Consider the following 11,205-nt stretch of genomic DNA (forward strand, 5'->3'; position numbering starts at 1 on the left):
CTGAAATTTAATCGAATATTTGATTACTTTAGCAGAGTAAACCAAATGGTTTAAAATGCTTAAATAAATTTAAGAAAATATTTGATTACTTTGGACGAAATTTAGATCCGAAAAGGAGTTGACCATTTGGCGTGAGACAAAATTTTAGTAATTGGTTTAGTAATTGGTTCAGATAGGTGAACTGTCCAGAGTTCGAACGAATAAAAGTCGTCAAATACCAATGATCGAAAGAATAATTAAGCGTTATTCATACCGGTTTTTAAAAAATACAAAAGTACCATACCGATGTCGGTAGCCGAGTGGGCCAGACGCAAGTGTACACGCACGAAATTAAATATAAAAACCTATCGAATTCGTAAGAAAATTCTACTAAATTTCTATTAAACATTCTATTAGTTTGAAATGTTCAATAGAAAACATTCAATGGAAAAAGTCAACAGAATTCGATTTTCTATATACCTTATTTTTTTTATATATTTTCTATAGAATTTGCTCGACTCAAATTTTCTAAGTTTTTTTCATTCTATTTTTCTTTTCTTTTCATCCAGAAAATCAAACGAAAAAACAGAAAATTTGAGCCGAGGAAATTCTATAGAAAATATCTCAATAGAATAAGTTATACAGAAAAATTGGATTCTATTGACTTTTTCTACTGAATATTTTCTATTGAACATTTTAATAGAATTGGCCAAAAACTAATAGAACAGTTCAATAGAAAATCAATTGAAGTTTCTAACGAATTTGATAGGTTTTTCTATTAAAGTTTTTTGGGCGTGTAGTGTGCGAAAGGACCGAATTTTTCAACGGAAGGCTCCGGCGAGCGGGAGGTTGCTAATTGAGTAACAGCCTGTACCGGGATAGTACAATGTAGAATCTACAGCTGCATGCATAGGGTTGGATAGAGTGCCGAAATGAGACCCGAAAAAGAGGACTCAAAAGGCCGTAAAAAAACAAAAGTAGCATTTCACTGCATTGAGCATTTGTTCTACGATAAATATATAAATTCGTTCGATTACTGGATGAGGTCGAACACTGGTGCGTTTACCTTATTCTTTGTATTTGTTTGGGTACTTAAAAACCCGTCAGACACTTGTCATTTTTTTTCAATTTCAAATAAAACTTTCCGCAATACAATATTGCTCTCCGATTGCTGAGATTATACAGCAAGTTTTCACGAGATTTTTCTTCTCCGTGTTGTTCATGACATATGCTGTTCATTTTTTATGAAAAATTTATGGATTTTGTGGACGTATATGTTTTGTGCCTTCTTTTCAGTATTTCATTTTTCCTCGGAAAAGGAAATACTTTTAGATATTTGTAGATGATGAAGTTGCTTAGGAATTTGAAGATATTCCTTGGATGACTTCATTTTTTGCTGTATAGGAATGCATTTCAATGCCTTATTTTATTACGAATCTGTTTGACGCCCGAGTCACATTTACAAATAAAAAAGAGTGACTCACTGTTGATAACATAGAATTATTTGTCAAAAAGTTTCTGGTCATATTTAAAAAATCGTTTTTGCTTCTAAAAGGACGGTTAAAAGATGGTTTTTATCCCTCATTTTATTTGATTTATCCCTCATTTTTACTGAGGGATAAATCAAAACCAAAAACCCTAAACCAAAAAACTTCACTTGGTTGTCCGCTCTTTAGAATTTATCTACCTAATTACATAAACAAAGAAACCAACAGCGTTTATAATATGAATCAACTCGTAATTACGACTTACCGAGATTACAGTTTACATATGGAACAAAAACGGACGATTTTTTTACATTCAATTCCTTTCGATTATGGATTTTATCATTATCAAACAANAAATAGTAAATGTTACTGTGTAACATAGTAATTATTACTATGTCCATAGTACCTTTTACCATTGAGGAACTTACCATGCCCCATAGTAACCATTACGATGTTGCATGGTAGCCATTACCATGTCCATGGTAGCTATTACCATGTCCATGGTAGTGCTTACTATGTCCGGATTCTGACATCGTAATATTTACTATTTTATTTTCTCCGTGTGGCTGTCTATACTTGAGGCCATTGAGAGCGAGGGGCTACTCACTCATCCATTTGGTGACACCATGATTTCGAAATGAAATCGATTTCGGATGATTACCGCTCTGATTTCAATGATTTCGGCGAGATTTCCGAAATCAATGATTTCAATGATTTCAAGCGTCCCGGGGTATGATTTCACGATTACAATTGACTTCGAATGATTTCGAATGATTTCATCAATCGGAAATCAAAGATTTCGAAAAAAGTGCAATCATTGAAATAACGATAAATGAATTTTAATAAAGGAAAAATGGGGCAAGACGAGCTCTGTGAAGTTGGCACCCCACCTTGATTAATTGAAAACGAAAATTTGATATTTGGTAGATTTTGATCGTCACATGATAGTAGCCACTTTGAGGCGGATGGAGGCAAATAAATATGGGATTCTCAGAAAAAATGATCTGGCGATGAGTGCGAGATTTCACGACTGACGGTGGTACGCGCGACAAACTCAAAATCCCGGACTACTATTTGCACGACACAAGCAATTTTCGATTTTGGCCCCGTTGAATACGATTGATTTCGGTGATTTCGAACGACTTCCGGGTGATTTCGAAGGTGATTTCGAAAACGATTTCGGAAAGTTGAAATCACTTGATTTCAGTGATTTCGGTGATTTCACTGATTTCATTTGATTTCAATGTGATTTCGAATTGATTTCATCGCGGAGTGGCGCCATAATTTCGGGAGTGAGCAGCCCCTCCATTGAGAGAGTGAACTATATTTTTTTTCAGCTTTTCTTTAAAGAACATTGAATATGCAAGAAAATTTCGACGTTTGTGTCTAAGTCATTTCCCGTTAAAAGAGCATTAGTAGCTTGAAGCATTGATAAACGTCAAGAAAAATAATTCTTTTTTAAAATTTTTTGGAATTCACAAAAGAAGACTTACCAGTTGTGATGAACAACTGACNGCCACAAAATTAATTTAAACAAATAATGACACAAGTCTTCACTGGAACACGTTTTAAACGCGATATTTTTTTATGAAGAGCTGTAAAATAAAATGATTAAATGATGAATTAATGTGAAGAATGAATGAGCTAAAGGAATGAATGGATGAATAGATTAATGAGTGTAGATTTAATGATGAAAAAGGTTTTTTTTTAAGTCGATTTTTTCGCTGTGTGTTGCACGAAATTTTCGTCTTCAAAACCCAAGAAAATAGCACCGGCGGATTGAGGGTGTGCTCCCGCAGCATTGCGCATGCGCGCGTCGGTGGTGGGGGAAGTAGGGGTTAGATGGAAAGATCACTCTCATATTGTCGCCAGTATAGCAAAGAACATGCAACAACTCATCGGAGTAAGTAAGGAGAATCCCTTCATGGTTCGTCTAAATAGATTCAATCAATTTCTAAAAAATAATTGTGAAATTAATGTTGGAAAATTACGTGATAATTCCCGCAAACATGTTGCAAAATGCTTGTTCGCGGAATTTTTACGGGAATGGGGGAAGATCTGTGAGGCGAATGATGGATATTTTTTTTTAATTCCGGAAATTTTATTGTTATCTGGCGGAGAGATATTTGTGAGTTTTTGGGGACAAAAGAATACATATCCAGAGTTATTCTCACTAAATTTTTACGTTAATTCGATCTACAATTGTTCTATTTACCTTGACCTTATGGAAAAAGAGGGACGCACCTGAGATGGATAAAAATTTTGTTGTACGTATATGCCTCCTTGCTCTGTTAGGACGTCGAGATGTATAACAATGATGCTATCCAGCAAACGCGTTACCCTAATAAACATGTACAATCGCCGATGTCCTTCAAAAAGCCCCACAAGGAAATAGTTTTACGATTATTTCTGATCGTCGGCCAATCAGATAGTATTCGTCGGATAGTATTCGATGTCATGAAGTTCGTCCAGATTAGTATGTCTACTGATTATTTCCCCTCGGAAAAAATAGAGTTCTCATTCGTGAATATACTTCGAATATTTTTAAAAATATTTTTTTGTAGATATTAATAGGAGTTTAGATGGATGAATAAATTTCAAAATGCATCTTCTCCGCCGTTTTTATATTCAATTAAAGAGCTAAAATTAGTGCTCATATTCAAAAAACTATTCTAAAAATTTATACATTGGGGATTTTTTTCATATTTAAATTTTCGATTACAAAAAATTTAAATCTCGAATCTGGAGTGGTCGAAGACAATTCTGATCTACAGAATCAGATTCTTGAGGAAGAATCGTGCAAACAATAGTACCGTGGTAGCGTCAGTTTACGAATGGGACCCAAATAGCCGAATTTGGTGCACCCTTGTGAAATAATTTCGAATAATTTAAATTAAATTAAATTTAAATCATAGATTTAGAAGGAAAGGTCTTGTTGGGTTACCCGCATATCTTAGGTAGAGCATTCATGATATATGAGATATCTTAAAGAGGTTTAAATTCATTAACAGCAGCCTAGTGGAATTACTGAAAATAATTTACGATTTGGTCGCGTAATACTAGTATTGCCCTATGCAATGGCGTAATGTTGAAATTGAACAATCACACCAAAAATAAACTATAAATTCTTTTTTGTTTTTATCTCGCTATTGGCTCAGATTATAAAATTACACGGATCGGAAAATACTCTTATCACCGGATGACATAATTACTATTTTTGCACGAGGTGAACGTAGTAGCAACGCTTTGCGCCGCGTGCGTCAAACTCGACTTCTGCACGGTGTGACATGAAATATTATAGATCACCCGGGCATAAACTTGGTTTTCAACGAATATGTATTATATTCGCTGGAATACCACATTCAATTTTTGAATTCCCTAGAGTTGTAAATTCTAGGAATCTGACCTCTACAGAATGATAAATTTATTTGCGAATAAACACTACACGCCGAGGTTTTCTTTATGTAGTTAATTAAATGTTTTTAGGAAGAATTGGAGTTGACATAAATGACACTTACACAACACCTTCAATAAAAACTTAAAATATATTTTACAAGAATGACAAGTTACAATGCACATACAGATAATGAGGAATGGAAAGATCTCCGTTGAGATGTTTCTTCTATAAGAGTCGCGTTAATACTGTTTGATGAAAATTCATTTTGGAGATAAGTTGTAGAAAGGTAGTCGGAAGGGATGAAAAATTGTGGAAGGAGAAATGGATATCTGAGGTTGCAAATGATTGGAGGAAAATCATTAGGATGGGAGGGACTATATTCTGATGGAATGAAATACTCAGTGGGTCATAAAGGAGCATGGAGAGGGATACTTCTGGCGTCTGTTGGGCCTATTCCCCAATTAAAAATGTCTCGAAAGGTATATTTGAAAGTTGAGTGCAATAAGTGAGAAAAAAAGGAATTTTTGCACTGAGACGAAAGGTGATTATTGCACTAGACAATATGATGATGATTTAGGAAAGGAATCTATAAAGTAATTTTACGCGCAGAGTTTACCTTCAATAAAAGGGATTAGGACGGTGTTGTAGTGATTAAGGAAATGGAAAAGGTTCTTTATGAGTGCAGAGAGTTGAGGATTATTTTAATAAAACGATTCAAATTCTAAAGAGAAAATGTGCTGAAAGGACAAAATGAGCAATATTCCGAAAATATTTGAAAGAATTCTATAGTTCTATTATACTCAAGACGATGCGACTGAAATTTTCAAGGTTTCTATGAATTTATTGGGGAATTTACTCGAAGAAAAAACGTTAAATTGTTCTCAGAAAAAATACGAAAAAAATACTCGATAATTAATTAATTTCGCGTGTTTTGACACGCAACAGAATGTGATTACAGACTTCGCCTTCGGCTCGGCCTGCAAATTTCACATTCGTCGAAAACGAAATTTGTAACCTTGTACTCTATCATGGAGAAATTTTTGGTCAAAATTATCGTGAAATCCAGGTAAAAATTACCCGGAAGGATAATTCTGTAGCAGTGTATTTTTGAAGCAATAAATATCCTTGGTGTGGATAAATTTTAATGAACATTTCCGGATAATATTTGTTCTTATCTGAGTAAAAATTGTCAGTATGCACGGATAAAAATTATTACATATCTTGGTAGTTTTTACAAATATGTGGATAAAAATTACTGTTCCAGCATAAGACATTCTACTGGTAGAATTTAATGTTTGGAAGGGTAAAAAGTGTCGCGCGCATCTGGTTAGTTTTTGATGCGCACGATGGGTATAATTTAATAGAATTGGGTGAATAAAAATTATTCTATGAATTTTATAATAATTACCAGGATAACTATAATTTTTATTATTCATATAGATATTTTTTGTCTTTGTCTATATACATTTTGACAAATGTATAGAGAATTTTTGGTTCCTTCGGCAAAAATTACCATACGGAAGGGTAAAATTTACTTTACATATGATAAATTTTATTATTTAACATCAATTTTTGTCGAACTTCCGGATATAAATTAGACGAAAAATTTCAATAATGAGCGTTTATCCTTCTGGAAGGGTAATTTTTACCAAAAATTTTTCTCGGTGTATAATGTGCTATTAAATATATCCTATGTATCGATAGAAATCATTGCTCTTCGGGGAAAAATTGTGCGACATTAAATTGACAGAAATCAGATAAGATTACAGCAACGACAAGGAAAGTCTAAAATGAAGAAATATTACTATTATTATAATTATAATTATTATTAATAATCTTCTCTTATCTTCTCTTTGAAATCATTGCGATGGAGAGCACTTAATAGGTATACGCTGTTAGAAAAAAATTGAAATTATACAGACAGTAGTTGAATAGTATTTTAAAAATACTATTTTTCAAAAAAACAACATTGAGTTCTATTTAAGAGAAAAAATATCATTAAATTCCAAAGTTTCACCGAAAGTTCGTTTCAGTATACAACATCGGCTCCAAAAATTGGAGGCCCTGGACTGTTTTTAGCATGTTAAGCATTTTCGGGCAAACGAACAATGAAAAAATTTTTTTTTGCACTAATTATTCGTTTTCAGATCTATATAATCGATCCTCAACGTATGAAAAGTGTCACTCGAATAACCCACGACTTTTAAAACTCATAGTAGTCTCCCCTTAAAAACTAGCATAAAAAAAAAGTTTTATGAACATTAGTCCTTAAATGTAGAAACTTTAACACCTAACTCACCCAACCATTACGGTCGGCTAGTGGCGACAAATATTATAATTCATATACTGTGGAGAGATTTTTCACACTGAAAATACTGGGACTGAATGATCATAACTCGGGATTCAGATGACTTTGTTCAGAGAAGTGCTGGCGTACACCCTCTGAGCAATCGATCCGTTGGCGACCCAGATCTCGATGTAAATATAATTCAGCATAAGCACAAATGACGAACCTGGGTTTGAGGTTCCTGTAAGGAACGGGATCGTGGACAGTTGGTCGTGGGTGAGAACACTCAACTGATCAAGACACATAATTATATGATTGATCACTAAATTGTTTGCTTGATATCACATCTTTGTACTTACAACAAGAATCTACAATATACGGACGAATGTCCATTCTTTAAATTGTTAAATAGGGAATATTTTTAATAGTATTTACCCTATCAAAATATTTGCTACAATACCATCTATGAATTTTCATATTGTGGGCCATTTTGGGGTCCATACCAGCTGCGTCCACACTGTGTAATTACATTGAATACTGGTAGGACCAGATATGTGCGCCTTACCACCCGAGTCGAATAATTGGACCTGACAAGTTCTACTTAGGTCTTTCCGTTTAGAACTGGATAGGTCTTGGGAAGCCTCTTCCCAAGTGCTTTCGAGACCTTTCTATCTCTAGTTATGTCCCATTTCAGCACTTGTTAAGTGTAAGCAGGACTTTTATTCAGACTTTCCAATTCCTTGCCGGTCCCCGTAATTCTATGGACCTATATTAAATCTGGGTGCATATCCCTGTTTACTCATGCGTTATTGAAATAAAAAATGCAATTATTGCTTTTTTTAATCTCAAAAACCGACATTTCACGAGAGGGTGGAGGGGAGATGCATGCATGCAGAGGTTTGAAATTTTTATCCAACAAGAGGAGAAGGTTGCAGAATCTATTCTATCCACTCTTATCCCTCCGCTTGCATGCATTGTCCAAATAAAAAATGAAATTGTTAACAAATCTGACCCTTGTTCCAAGTAAAAACCGAAAATCTGATCCCGTGGCCGCCGGTGAAAAAAAAACTTTTTCAGTTTTCACTTTTTCCACATACTTTTGAGAGTTCTGAATAGTCCGTCGCTTAAATAGTTGGAATCAACATTCACCCGACTAAAAAATTCAATTTTGGCGAAAGTCGACTTTCCTCCTGGAAAAATCCAAGATCTGACACTTTGGGCCTCGTGACCCTTGTGACCCTCTGACCGCCTTTCCCCCTGAAAAATCCAAGATCTGACACTTTGGCCCGCGGTGAAAAATTTTTTTTTAGTTTTCACTTTTTCCACATACTTTTGAGATTTCTGAATAGCCCGTCGCTTAAAACGTTGGGATCAACGTCCACTCGGCTAAAAAATTGGATTTTGGCGAAAGTCGACTTTCCCCCTGGAAAAACGGAAAATCTAACCCTTTGAAAATCTGGAAAAAAAAACTTTTTCAGTTTTCACTTTTTCCACATACTTTTGAGAGTTCTGAATAGCTCGTCGCTTAAATAGTTGAAATCAACGTTCACCCGGCTGAAAAATTCGATTTTGGCGAAAGTCGACTTTCCCCCTGGAAAAACCGAAAATCGGACCATTTGGCTCCGGGTGAAAAAAAAAATTATTTCGACATTTGTCGCGCCTCCGGGGGTTTCATTGGCATCACAATCGTTAGAAAATACTGAATCACCCTTCACTTGGCGAAAAAATTCAATTTTGGCGAAAATCGACTTTCAGCCTGACCCTTGACCCACGTGAAAATGAAAATTTGTTTTTCGTCTTTTCTATTACCTCCGAGGGTTTCATTGGCATCAGAGGGTCAATAAATACAGAATCAACGTTCACTAATTTTTATTTAAACGCCGCCCGCAAACGGGGAGATGAGCGTGGGTAAAATATATTCTACAACTTTGTCTCCTCGTTGGCTACAAATTTCAACCCTCCGCCTACATGCCTTCGCCTCTACCCCCTCGTAAAATCCCGCGGTCTCGGTAGCATAGAGGCGGACTTCTCAGGGGCGAAAAAAACTGAGGATTCGAAAGGTCTCCGGAAAAGTACGTCGCAGAACTTACCAGGTCCATCTAGATCTGGAGAGATCTTGAAAGACCTGTGTACTTCCAATCAGAACCAAATCATCAACTCGGGTACCGCGTTGTTTTGAATTTAATATGATACCGTAATGTAATGTAAATTAAATTTTGCTTTATCTTTGGAGGCGGGGGGAGGGGGAGGTGCCGAATGGGGACTCCCGTACATCTATGTGATCATCTATAATAATGTATGAGTTGATTCAAAGAGGTTTAAATTCATTAGGCGGTTACCCAGCCATAATTTAAAAATTCGAATTTTGAGCAGCAGGGAAACGTGAACTTACTTAAATTATTAATCAAAACATGAATACTCCGTATCAAATTACACAGATTTTCAGTGCAACTATCATTTAATACGAATAGTAGTATTTAGAAAATTTAAATAAAAAATGTTTACCAGTTTATTTCAGAAGTGTCTGAAGGATCTCCTCTGTATGAACTCTATTCATTTGAGACAAAAATCTCGGATTCATGATTGACTAAGTCAAAGCATACTGTATTTCCGGCCATTTTCCCATCTTCTGAACGAAAAAAACAATCCCTAAGTCAAGACATTTTTACGTTATCGTGAAGTATTTATGAACGTAAATTACAAATCATGAACAATTCACAGAATTCGTACATGATGAATTGAACCATTCTGATCCCAAGTGGTTTGTTTTCAAGTGTTGATATATTTGGCTCAAGAGCGGTTTACGTGATAGCGCTGGTGTTTCCTTGTATGTTATCAAATTCGACTTCAGCCAGACTTGAATTGCATTTGGGTTATGATTTCATCGCTCTCGGTGTAATTCTGACTATCTACCCGATGCATCGCAATAAACAATTCATAATTAATTCCGAGTGCGATGCTAGACAAACCGCGACCAACGGAGTATTGAAAGTTTACACCAGGACAACATCGAAATTCAGTAAATTAACAGGAACAGGGAACTTGCATGAATTTTTATCAATTTTTTCATCTAAAGTTTCGGCTTTAAAGGACTATTTTTTCGTCTTTAAACATTAGAAACTTTGCTCGTTAATTAATAATTGATTGTCGAAAGTTGAAGATTGAAGGGATAACGTTTTCCCCATCATTAATTGATGGCCATTATTTCAAGAATTGCGGAAATTAATTAAAAGTAGACTTTATGTTTGAGGATGTGTTAAGGCCTGAATGAGCCTTGTACTCAGCCTCAATACTTAAGGCCTCGACTATAGGTCTGAATTGACTCGTAGATGACCTTGTGAATCACCCTCCCGAGTTGAAAATTAGACCTGACAAGTTCTACTTAGGTCTTTCCGTTCAGAACTGGATAGGTCTTGGGAAACCTCTTTCCAAGTGCTTCCGAGACCTTTCTACCTCTGGTTATGTCCCATTTCAGCACTTGTTAAGTGTAAACAGGACTTGTATTCAGACTTTCCAAATCCTTGTCGGTCCCCGTAATTCTATGGGCCTATATTAAATCTGGGTTCATATCCCTGCTTACTCATGCGTTATTGAAATAAAAAATGCAATTTTTTTTTAATCTCGAAAATCGACATTTCACGAGAGGGTGGAGGGGAGATGCATATATGCGGAGGCTCGAAATTTTTACTCAACAAGAGGAGAAGGTTGCAGAATCTATTCTAGCCACTCCTGTCCCTCCGCTTGCATGCATTGTCCAAATAAAAAATGAAATTTTTAACAAATCTGACCCTTGTTCCAAGTAAAAACCAAAAATTTGACCCTGTGGCCGCCGGTGAAAATTTTTTTTTTCAATTTTCACTTTTTCCACATACTTTTGAGAGTTCTGAATAGCCCGTCGCTTAAATAGTTGGAATCAACGTTCACCCGGCAAAAAAAAATCAATTTTGGCAAAAGTCGACTTTCCCCTTGGAAAAATCCAAGATTTGACACTTTGGCCCTCGTGACCCTTTGACCGACTTTCCCCCTGAAAAAATCCAAGATCTGACCCTTTGGCT

The 11,205-nt window shown here is 35.5% G+C and overlaps 1 long non-coding RNA gene across 2 annotated transcripts; it reads right to left on the bottom strand.

Annotated features, from left to right (window-relative positions):
* Positions 1-3,339: 3,339 nt before the first annotated feature.
* On the bottom strand, positions 3,340-5,086 carry LOC107044854. Of its 2 annotated transcripts, none has more exons than XR_001461375.1 (3): positions 5,048-5,086; positions 3,711-3,807; positions 3,340-3,420 (listed from the first exon to the last, which is right to left on the bottom strand). It is a non-coding gene; the product is annotated as an uncharacterized LOC107044854 (long non-coding RNA). The 2 variants fall into 2 exon arrangements; XR_001461374.1 differs by lacking the exon at positions 5,048-5,086 and adding an exon at positions 4,985-4,999.
* Positions 5,087-11,205: the final 6,119 nt, after the last annotated feature.

Source organism: Diachasma alloeum, unplaced genomic scaffold (genome assembly GCF_001412515.2).
Source record: "Diachasma alloeum isolate Michigan unplaced genomic scaffold, Dall2.0 Dall_scaffold_00828, whole genome shotgun sequence".
Taxonomy (NCBI): domain Eukaryota; kingdom Metazoa; phylum Arthropoda; class Insecta; order Hymenoptera; family Braconidae; genus Diachasma; species Diachasma alloeum.